This window comes from Chiroxiphia lanceolata, chromosome 6 (assembly GCF_009829145.1).
Source record: "Chiroxiphia lanceolata isolate bChiLan1 chromosome 6, bChiLan1.pri, whole genome shotgun sequence".
NCBI lineage: Eukaryota > Metazoa > Chordata > Aves > Passeriformes > Pipridae > Chiroxiphia > Chiroxiphia lanceolata.
The window spans coordinates 9685975-9698331 of record NC_045642.1 but is presented as its reverse complement, the minus strand read 5'-3'; the positions used below and the strand labels follow the sequence as shown (position 1 = coordinate 9698331).

Below are 12357 nucleotides of genomic sequence, written 5' to 3'. Positions count from 1 at the left end.
CAGTCTGTTATCAGCATAGCAATGCTCCCAAGACAAATTACACCACTAATCATCTTATGCCAGGAAAACTTCCTGCTGTAGACATACAATTAATCAGACCAGAAGTTCTACCCAATCTGCAGTGAAAGGTATTTCATGTGTGGTTACCCTGTGCAGTGCAGCTCTGGCATGGACCCACAGGGCTGTGGTAGCACCAAAACTGGAAGCAGCTGCCTTAACAGGGAGCTGTGTCCCAGATAATTAGCCCTACTGAAACCATCTCCCTCTATGGGACATTCACTAGAAACCACTTTTGGTAGGAACAAGAGAACTAAGGGGGTTTAAAACCATGGGTCTCACATAGACAGCAGGGTCAGGGGAATAAACAACAGCAACAAAAAAAATCCAAAACCACACAACTTATTCTTGTTAAGGATTATTTTCTTGGGTTTTGGTGGGGTTTTTTTGGTGGTTTGTTTTTTTTTTTTTGTCTTAGTAACTTTGACTTGGAATAATATTCAGCATACACCTTCTGAAAATTCACCAGTCTCTGAAGAATGTCCAAGGAGATTTCATTTTGTTCTCTGAGTGATCCCAAACTGTTAAAAAACAAAACAAAAAACCCAACCCAGTGGTTTCCCCAAAGTAGATCTGCCCTCTAGCACTTAAAAAGAAGTAATTGCTCAGGTCCTTCAATTCCAGTCAAGAAACAAATCACAAAGAACGCAGAAAGTCCAAAATAAACACACATTCTAAGAGATAAGCACACACACTGACTTCTCAACATACCTTGCAAGCACCCTAACAATTCTTATTCTCTGCTGTTGGCAGAATACAGAGTGATCTTTCTGTGTGACTGTTGTAACTTGCTCTGTAATTCTGTGCCAAAACCAGCAACGTGGTAATGACATTGAATAGGTAATTAGTAACTATTAGAGCAGTATACAAACTAGGGCGTAGTCAAGGTGCGAGCATCTGTCTAAGCCACCTGGAGGGATTTGGCTTCCTAACAAAGCACCAGAGACGGTGGTGCCTCTGTAAAAGTTTGTGTAAATCACTCGGACGGGCTATCAAAGGGTGAAACAAACCTGAATTTCATGTTAAATCCCAGCACATGAAAAATGTGAAGTAGGAGAAAAATTTTATAGCTTTACTGGCCTTTAAAAAAACCCCCACTAACAAAGGCACACACAACAAAACACACAGAGTATCTCAAATCCCTGACATTTAAAAAAACTCTTAGTGGGAAAGAGGACCCCAGGCCAGAGGACCCCTTTTCCTTGAGACTCCATCCACTCTGTACACTTCTCCAGCTTCAAGTGACATGGGAGGACTGGGTAAATATATTGTATTTGTGTGTTCCTCAGGGAATACACAAAGCTTTTCTTTCCTGGGTGGCAGCAGCAGTCAGCTCATCCCCAGAGCCATCACCCTTTCCCCCCCACACACACACTCTCTGCTACCAGGAGCTGCTGCAAGAACAGGAATTCCAGTTTATTCCTCCTCAATAGCTAATGGAATTTTCTTTGCTTCTCCCCTATTCAAACAGGGAAGAGGAAGAGATGACAAACCCTTGTGAACATAACATTTATGTGATATTAGGAGTGGTAATTGTCATGTTCCAAGAGGATTAGTAGAATATTGGTAATTTGGTAGATTTCACCATTGTTAAAGTCGTGGAAAAAACATTATTGGAAAAAAAATTCCAGAGCTGGTTCATACTGGAGAATCTTTTTATGCTTGAAATAAGTCTGGGGACATAATATTGCTCAAGGAGTAACAACAAATTAAAATACATTCATTGTTCCAATCAGATGAAGACAAATTCAGACATCCCTCAGAGTCCCAACCTTTCCCCTTCCACAGAGCTAGATGCCAAATATAGATCACACAGCCTAGACTTGATTCACAGGCATATCACTGCAGTTTTTCCACCAGCATAACCTCTGCAAGTGCATTAGAATAAGATCAAGTAAACCAGCAATTCAGGCTTCCCAGTCGTAGCCAAAAGATACAAGGATTCAAAGGCTGCCAAAAAAATCGAGTAGAGAGCTTTACATAGATGTGGTACAAAGGGGGGTCAGCCCTCCAGAAAGCAGGGCTGTTTGCAAAGCCTGGCAGAGAGGTTACTGGTTATGGAGTAAAGCTATAACACCCAAACAGAGGTCTCCAGGTTTTAGCTACCACTGCAAAGAGAAACACTCAAAATGCTAAGTTATCACACACATGGAAAGCTGAAGAGATTGAAGGGGGATAACAGTCTGAGCTGGTGAAATCTCTACAGATTTATGAGTCTGTGACACATGAACAAAACACTGGAGAATTCTCTAAAACACACTCAGGACTCGTTACTCCATATAATCTGTGTAGCACTACTGTTTCCTGCACAACAGATTTTAGAGTTTGTTTTGAAGTCTTTGGAGCCCAGAGGTTATTCTAAAACTCTATACTACAGACCAAATACTGGCTTATATTTTAGTACTGGTTATATTTTAATATAGTGCAAGCAATTACTCCAAAGAGTAATACAGACAGACCTGAAGAGGCCACTCTGTCCATTAACTGTTAACTCAGCAACATGCCTGTGCTTGTACCTGAGTTACCACAGCCTGGAGCAAAGAGAAGACCATTTCAATAGAGCAAAGTGAACTACACCAACACAGTTACTAAGGACTAGCTTTGAAACACTTCAGCACTTCCCAGAGATATTGAACAGCTTCAGGTCTTCTCAAGGGCAGACAGAACTGAGAACATCACATAGACATGAAGACTTAAATATATGTACTTAAGATATGAAAAGTATCTGCTTATCAACTCACACCCAGAAAAAGTAAAATCCTACTGCTTTTAGCTATTTCTAGCTACCTTTTTGACCTACTAACTACAGAAAGAGGCAAAAGCACAGTCAAAATGCCCTTACCTTAAGAGTTCTGCTGTGATGCTGTGTCTGTAAACTCCAATAAAAGTCTGTATTTCTAGCACAGCCACTGCACAGACAAACACTAGCCCTGATTCCCCCCTGGGCTGAAGAAGTTTCCCCTGGCTGCCCACCTGCTCTGCATTAAGAATCAGCTGTAATTATTGGCCCCAGCTGTGAGGGCAAGAGAGGGGCTTTCCCTGATCTGTGCTGGGGAGTCATAAGGGCCTAGAGCTGGAAGAAAAGATGGGGAGGAACAGTAGAAATGGTGCTACTGAGTTGTCTGGTTACTGGATTGCCTGCACTAAAAATAAAAAGCCTTTGGTAACAGCTGTGACAAAGCCTGTACAGTGTGAGATGCAACACATGAAAATGTATCAGCAGCACTGCCAGCACTACAGTTACTGTAAATCTGCTGTGGTTGTTAAGTGGTCAGTGAATCTCTCTTATACTAGGTTTCCTAAAAAAAGAGAGGAGCGTAATTAGTGACAGAAAAATTACTGGTTGTGGAAAAGCAAATAGGGCAGGTCTTAGCTATTGGCAGGATATTCAACTAAAGGGAAACATCCTTTGCTATATCAGAAAAAACAGGTGAAAAATAAACCAAAACGTTTCTCTAATAAGTAAATAATATTAATCAACTTCTGATTTTCAAATAACAGTAGCCCCTTGTACAGACTATGTGCTTATCAACCATGATAGATGGAAAAGAGTCAAAGCACTGTCAGTTTGACAAGAAAGCTTCAGAAATGCCAACACTGAAACAAGTAGATACATCCAGCCTACATCCTACTCATGATAGGTATATCTAAGTCTGCCAGAACAAACTGATGGCTTCTGGAGATCAGTCTGCACGAGGTATTACAATGTTGGATAACCACTTGAGCTGCCTGTGGCACCAATTACAAAATCTTAGTTACCTGTAATGGGCAGAGAGAGTTTTACAGAAATATCCTAAATCAGAATGTCAGAAAAAAAAGTGGCTCTCAGAATACTAACAATTTCCAGGTCACTGTTCTTTATGCAAGTTCCTTCTTCAGTCCAGCTGAGAAAAAAACAAGCAACACAAACCAGGTTAGGGTGTGCAGCAAGGTGAAGGGATAGTCTGACTCCAAAAGCCAGCACAATGCTTTTATTCTGTGCCAAATCCTCAAGGGCCTCTTTAAAATTCATCAACAGACAAAAAGCTGCAAAAACAAGGGGGGCATGAGTTCACACTAAAAAACCCCCACACCTCTCTCTGCTATCTCCACGGAGGTATTTTCTTCTCGCTGCCAAATGTGTTATCGTTCAAGATAACCACACAGCATTCAGGGTACTGCAACACCTCAGCAAGAAGCAAGCGAGCATTTGCCTCACAGACGACTCCCTTGGCACATTACAATAGGGTTGTGGAGCTTAATGAGCTGCGAAGAGATATCATCAGGGCCACACGAAGGATCTCAAAGCCTTCAACTGAAGTTTAAACACCAACTAGCATAAAGCACTCCTCTGCTCTCTGCAAGTTTCTGTGGGAAAGCTTTGCTGTTTTAGGGAAAGACTGTTTAAAAAATGGTTATTGGAGAGCCCACACAGAAGGCAGTGGCCAAAGTTTGTTTCCCTCTCTTCTAACTCATAGAGCTCAGCAATACTGACTGACCATACAAGCAGGCTGAGGACCACAGTCAACCTTGCTGTTAATGATGATAGGAACTAAAGGATAAGCAGGAATATCACCAAAATCCCCTTCTTCCCTTCTTGTAAGTGAGGCTCACTTTATTTTAAAGTTCCAAAGATGCAGCTGAATTTTTCTACAAGGGCATTATTTCAGTTCATAGGCAGCTTTCCATCACAGCGTGTTTTACATAAAGACATCCAGCTTTTTTTTTTTTTCACCAGAAAAAGACAAAAGAGTACAAAATTATTCTGATTACACAATGTAATAAGTCAGTAGGCCAGACAGCTTAAGCCAATTTTCCAGGGCTGCACAAAACACCATCAGAGCCGGGATCAGAACATGGGTCCTATTTTTGTTTCCTGCCCTATCTGAAAGGTTTGGTTCCTACAATATTAATAAGAAATGCCAGTTACAAAACACATTATCCTCTTTGGCAGATGGCAGATGTACAGGGATCCTTCTCTAACCAGCTGTGATGTAAAAACACTATGTCTGTTTGAAACATCTTCAATGTTGCTCCAAATGGGCATTATACTTCTTCAACAGTCCAGAAATGTTTGGGAAAACATTATACTTGATTTCTGAGCACGCTGGCAGGTATAAAATGAGGTGTTTCAATAGTCTGTTGATGTGTAAGACCTACAGGCGTTTTCCAAAGGCACAGTAGCTGGGATCCCATATGGCACAGCCTTTATAAGACACAAAAGCTTCTGCCAAAACACACTGATCTAATGGAACACCAGCAGATAAGCCATGACACCTATTACAAACCTCTGAGAAAAATAAACTGTGATCCTGTTTTTTTTCTAATTGCTTTTAGTCCACGGAGTGTTGCTCTCTGCTAGGAAAAGAAATCCGTGCCAATTCAGCTACCATTCAGAAAATCTCCTCATGCATTAAGACTGTAATACCATTTTTTTTTTTTTATTATTTCCCATGCTCCAGAGCCATGACACATGGAAAGCAAATGGTTTAGCATACACTAAGGATAACATGCTTAGACAGTGACAAGTAAGATCACAAGGAAGCAACCTCTCCTTCTTTTAATGTGGCTCTGAGTAAAGCTCAGAAGATTTTTCTCTCCTCTTCAACAGGAAAATATCTTCTTACTTGGTGCTGCCCACACACTCAAGGACTGGAATTACCAGGAGTGAAGGGATTCAGGAGACATAAGGCCCCTGATGTTTTTGACTCATGCTGTGTGTAGAAAACACACCTGCTAGGGAACACCTGTACCCTGCTCTGCCTTTCTCCTACCCTCTCCTTTTGAAAGGTTCTTCCTACCCCTACTCTTTTTCTGTCAGGTATCTTTTAAAATGGAAAAAATCATCATTCTTAATTAAATTAATAAGACTAAAATGGAAATGCAGTCAGAGAAGTGTTTCTATAAAAGTAGCACATTCCTATCATAAACTTCTGCTCTCTGTGCATTTAGTGTCATCTATTTACCTGGCTGCTTTGTCTCATGTATCACTAACTGAACTGTTAAGTAGTGTCCCAGGTCTGCAAGCAGTGTGAAGCAATTTCTGCAGCTGGTACCTACAGTCTGTCTGATGTATCTTTACTACTGAGGGTTGCACAACCTTGACTCCAAGTAACCAGAACAGGTTTGGTAGATAAAGTACTTTTATGTGAAAATTGTAATCTGAAATCAATGTGCTGCATTGATAGAGGGCCTTTAAAAATGTCACTTTTCTGAAACAGAATCTAGGCTATCATACATATTCAAAATGAAAAGGAATAGTTCACTGGGAACCTATCCTAAAACAAGGCCATGAGTCACAAAAGTACTGCAGAAAGTTTATGCACGCAAGTAAGCCACAACATATCAGCTGTCTGTTGTTTCTATTGCCTGACCAACACAATAATTATGCTTAAGAGCATAAATTGAGGGATTTTTGCAGGTGTTCATGGAACTACTTTACTGCTATCTTCTCTGAAGTATTTAAAACCTAATGTAAACTTATGAGCCGAATTATGAATTTTGCCTTAAGATTTAGAGGAACACACAACGGTTTTACTGGTTCCACATGCTTTTTCAGAGTGTCAAGAATGCATAGCAACAGCTATCCTGTAATCTATTCATATTTCCTTTAAAAGCTAATTGATTCATATCTTGGAAAACATTTACAGAGTACAAACTACATGACAGTTAGAAGTTATTAAACACCAGAGCAGATGTGTCCTTCTCAAGATGTACAACTGCAAATCAGATCTCATTTGCTGTCCTGTGTCTAACACAGCTGAAAAGTGCACGATATAATCACATGTTTTAGAGTAAAACACAGCATACAACTGCTCCTATCCACAGCAGCAGCAGATGACTTATTGTTGACTGAAATGAAACACAGTCCAGGTCATATTGCCCTTCCATGAACAATGTGCTGCCCAAAAATAACGTTTCATTTTGGTTTCAAATTTCTCACCTTTCAACTCAATAATTTAAGATGAGGCACAAGCCAACGTGATCAAAGAAAGAAGGGAAGAAAAGAGGCAGTTGAGTATGGCATATTGGCCAGAAATTTTCAGGTGGGGAAGAAATAAGGGAGATTGGCTGGCAATGGGCAAGGAGCTAGGAGCAAGAATATGTTCCTGGTGATAGGAAGACAGATGGACATAAAGACAGACAAAACGTTAAGACAGAGAGAAGGGAGCAGGAAAGGGGTGAAGTGAGGCATGGAAGCTGAAAATAAGTGAAAAAGTGTGAGAAAATCAGTACAGTAAAATAAAATTACTATTTTTCTGGCTAATTATTGCAGGCTCCAGTGTTTAACCATAAAAGATGACCAGAAGAACCAAGTACTTAGGGGTAGAACAACAGTACCAACTGCAGAAATGTTTCCCAAACAATTTCAAATGAATACAAATTGAGGCATTTCCTCAAAGCGATATTTACATTCATAAACATGCGTGTGTCTACATGGTTTCTTTGCTTCTCCAACAGCTACAAACAGCATCATAGTTCAAAAATTCACTTTTCTGGCACGCAAAAAGTTCATGTTTCAACACGTAGAATTCCAACTTTCAGAAAACAAATTTATGATTAATCTGAAAATACATGCCCAAGATATACATCTATATTAAATCAACTATGCTTATATCAGAAAGATTTACCTTAACAATTTAATTAAGATGCTGATTTATAAGGAATTTCCCCCAAATCAGTCACTAGGAATGAAAAACATCCAAAGTAGTAGTTTCTGTTCATGTAGACTTCTGAGATCATTACACTAAGACAGCACAGAAGGGGAAAAGCTACTCACTACATCAAATATAATTTTTTCTATGCAACTAATGGTAGAACATACCTTTGACTTTATGCTTTTCTTTTCTATGTGTACCTGTATTTCACATGGGCTTCTATTTAAACTACAAAATCATCCAGGCCCATCTAACTATTTGTATATTTGTCAGCTTGTTTACAAAAATACAGAAGACAGCATGTTTCTTCCTCCATGATTAGAAAGCAGTAGAATATGTCGAGACTTTACCCTGCCTGAGCAGCATATAGAACAACAGGCACACCAGAATGTTACCTAATAAACAAGGTCGTTCAAAGATACAAGGAGTCAGAAATGTTTCTAGGGTTTTCTCAGCTTCAAAATAAATGCTGCCTGATGATCTCACATTTCCAGCTGTCCTTGCTCTGTATGGGAAGGCCAGCTAAGTGTTGAGGGTGACAGCACAGCAGGCAGGGCAGTGACCTTGCCACAACAGTCCCCCCACTGTTCAAACAAGGACAGCAAAGCAGGACCAGGGATGGGGACAGAGCTGGGCAAGAGTCCAGCTTGCCAGACAGCTCTGGACCAGTGAGACAGGTGCCAGGCCAAGCCTGGAAGCCAAAGGCCTGGGTTTAAATGCAGCTCCTGAGTCAGTGGGCAGAGGTGAAAGGCTGCAGGCTGCGGGTGAGGCTTCTCACAGTTCTTTCTCACCACTGAGTTGCTTCCAATTCTGACAGATCAATCTCACAGCTTGACTGTTCCACAGCAGCCTAAATAAAAGTTATATGGTTGTGCCACACCAGAGGTGACCTCAAACACAGACATCTAAGTGCTTGGGATGGTGAGAAGAGGCTGCAGAGGAAAATCACAGAAAGAGATGGTTTCTGACCCACCGGGGCAATCTGTGCCTGTCAGTGCCCCAAGAGCAGCAAAGCTCTGAGTGTAACCTGGGGGCAACAGAGCTTGGAAGGGCCCAACAGCTGAAGACTTGTGTATGTAATTCAGTAAACCTCTGTGAGACAGTTTAAGGGACAGAAACAGAAGAGAAGGAAGTTTAAGATCTGCTATGATTTGTTTTTCTTGTGTGATAGACGCTCAAAGTAATGAAACCAAAATACAATCACTAACTGGATTTCGTTTACCCTTGGTCCCAAATACCAAACTGCTCCACTTGTAACCCTTTAGTCCTGCACTCTACTCAGTTACACAATCAAGAATAATGCCCCATCTCTGTACGTAAAGAGCAGTTTATATCATATGTATCCCCAACAGAAGCATTTTCTCCCTCAGACATATTTTGGTCCTCTTTTTTTGCTCATGGATTAGCTTTTAAAACCAATGAACACTAACACTTTGTACTTAATCTTCAAAGCTTCTCAAAAACTTCAACTCTAAAGGAAGTTCCAGCATGGTATTATACCCATTTCACCAATCAGGAAGTTGAAAAAGGAAGTCCACAGATTTTATATTCACTGAACAGATGAAAAAAACCCCCTGATCCTAATCTTCTGCTTAAATTCTCAATAAATTCAAAATTTATTTAGATCAAGATTCTCAAAAATCTAAAAGGAAATAATACAGTAGGAAATGCCTAATCATTGCCAGTTATGTCACTGAACATCACTGGGCAATCTCCACTTCCAGTACTAGTTTTAATAAAACTGCAACTAGGCATTTAGTTTCACTAAAAATCTGTTTAGTGTTATCTTTAGTAATTTTTAGAGGAATTAGGAAGTCATTAATATAGCCCTAATCAGGATTCAAACTATTGCCTGTCAAATTTTTGAGTTATTTTGCAGGCAGAGAGCTGTCCTGGACTGCCTGTAGTGCCTTTCAGATGTGCACTAGAGCACTGAATATTGGCACAGTGCAGTAAATTGTATTTTATCTTTTCTCCCCTCATGGAAAGATATTAGGCTTTGCTAACACCAACCTCAGTGATAGATAGGAAATAATGTTTTTTGAAATGGAATGAAGATGCACATAACATTCATCTAAGGATTCTTCCAGCTCGTTCTTTGACACGATGGTAACTTTTTCCCAAATCAGACTTGTGAACCCAGGATATTCATATAGAATCAACAGCTTCTAAAATGGGTATATCTCTCTCATATTTATCATTACAGCATAAAAACTTGTCTACTTGCAATGGTAAAGCATATAAAATTGAAGAAGAAACTATATTCTCAGCTCTCTTCCAATACCTCATCTTGGCAGAAGTAGCTTGAACAGATATAGAATGTTAAATAGTGAATTAGTCTCTAATTCCAGAAAAAAAAAGTGCTAGATCACCCAATATCACAACAAAAAAATGCAAAGAAGTTTAAAATTATTCTTTCTGTTAAAGATTTCAGTTGTTAAAAGACATTTTAGGGATTTAATGGTTCAGCCAGCCATCTACAGTAGATTGGAATTCAAGCCATGCTTTATGATTCCATGCTTTGGAAAGGATGAAAAGTCCTCATAATGGGCCAAATGAAAAAAAGAAATAATAAACCCCAAAATTAATATGCAGACTTATGAGGATAAGAAAAAAATACTTAAGTGAGTGAAAATCAATAGGGAGAGAAGAGGTAAAGAGCATCAAAAGTGTGATACTTTTGAATATATATACTCTCTTTTGATTTACTCTTATGAGAGAAATTACTATATTTTATTGATTTCAAATATGTTTTAAAAGATCAACAGAAAGAAAGCTATACCAGTATTTTCATTTATGTTCTCTATAATGCAGTAGTTAGTTACAAAAGCAGAAATTAAGTTACAAAAAGCAACTAAAATTATAATGTTGATGTGTTTAAAGTACTTATTTTTTAATAAAATTAGCTCCAGCCAGTCCTACTACAAACTTGTTATAGAAGTTCCAGTTGAAATAAACAACTGTCAAGTAAAATGAGCTTTAAAACTCCAGGAGTATGAAGAAAGAACATTTTCACTACTTGTAGATACCTTACACTGCAAAAAAAGTTCCAAGGAAGGTGTTTAGTGCACTTTGTTCTAAATAAGGCACAATTTGGTGCACTTTTATGTGCTGGAATACAATCACACATTTGGCAGATATTGCATAAGATTTCCTAAACTAATATATTATTTCCAGCTCCTGATAGCCAGGATAATTTTATTATTCTGTTGGTTCAACCTGCTATGTTTCAAAAAATGTTGATGGTTATTCTCAGTCCACTTTAACTCTCAGGTGCTCAGAAAGAGAGGCTAGCAAACAATATTATTAGTAAATATTTTAATATTACAAATATGCCACACTGATTTGCAGGACATTTGGAACCAGTTTGGAGCCCAATGAAAGGATAAGCCATCAGGGCCTAAAATATGTAAAAACATTGCAGCTTTACACTTTCTCTAAACTTCTTAGGTGGCAAATGTGAATAAAAATGAAGACATCTGTATTCTTCTCCTCTATTCCCCTTCCCAAAATAATTGTGTTTTCCTGGTATACAATTCCAAAGTACGTTTCTCCCAGTGGACAAAATTTTCTGCTGGCTTCTATTTAACTCTTATTTCACCCAATACTTACTCTGCATCTTAATATCCACTGCACAAAGTGCACTTGTATCATTAAATGTATCGAACATAATGGCTTTACAAATACTCAAGGAAAAGATTAAAAACTTACTGAGCTTTTTAACAGGGTTTTCTAAAAAAAGCAGATTATGCACAGAAAGCCTCTCACCAGGGAACCCAGAAGAGGCCCCTGTGGTGTTTCCACACCCAGTCAATTAAAGGATTACTACTATTAAAAAACAAGTCTTTCTTTGGGACTATAGATTTAAGCGCATTATCTGAAATTGGTAGGGATCATCTTTGCTTGTAAAATGCCAGTAGGCTTACTGACATCAAATTTTGAGCTAGGCATCTTGGAGACCAGCATAAAAATTCTGAGAGGCTTCCACAATAAGACAGAACAGATCTTATACCAGCTTCTATTAGTGCAGAATTGTAATTCCTATATTTTGAGTTGTTTTTTGACAGGACCATTTATCAGCAAACCCCTTCCATTTTCTCTCCAGTGTCCACGCTGGATCTCATTTGTTGTGTCTAAGGCAATTGTTCCTAAAGAAAAGGATTCATTTGACTATCAAAACTATGTGTGTACAGCATAAAATACATTTCTTTTCCAGTTTTAATTTGAATTTGATCCTTGAATTTGAATTTAATTTGAATACTGATAGTAATTAAATGTCAATAAGGTGTTCACTGTTTTTATATTATGGATTGCTGTAACTGCTTTGGTAGCTAAAGGCCAATAGGCTGATGAAAATAAATCAGGCATGTTAAGAACAGAAATACTATGTGTATTACACAGGCATAGCTGTAGTCATCACTGAGGACTGGAAAAAGGCAGAAAATAGGTGAATATATTAGGACAGACTTTTATATAGAAAAAATGTAAAAGATAAATAACAGAGATACATGCATTTACGTACTTCAGGCTCAGCCTCTGACCTTCATGACATCACCCAATCCACAATAATTCTTTGGCTCATAGATTGGCCAAGCACAAACCAAAATTGCCATGAAAGAGGGTGCAATTTCTGTATATAGCCACCTCTGGATTAAGGCTTTAG

General features: G+C 38.9%; 1 long non-coding RNA gene across 1 annotated transcript in view; it reads right to left on the bottom strand.

Moving 5' to 3' along the window:
• Nucleotides 1-472: 472 nt before the first annotated feature.
• Nucleotides 473-12357, bottom strand: part of LOC116789030 — a 29548-nt gene continuing 17663 nt past the window's right edge. The window contains exon 3 of the long non-coding RNA XR_004357857.1: nucleotides 473-578. This is a non-coding gene — a long non-coding RNA (uncharacterized LOC116789030). The remainder of the gene's footprint in view (nucleotides 579-12357) is intronic.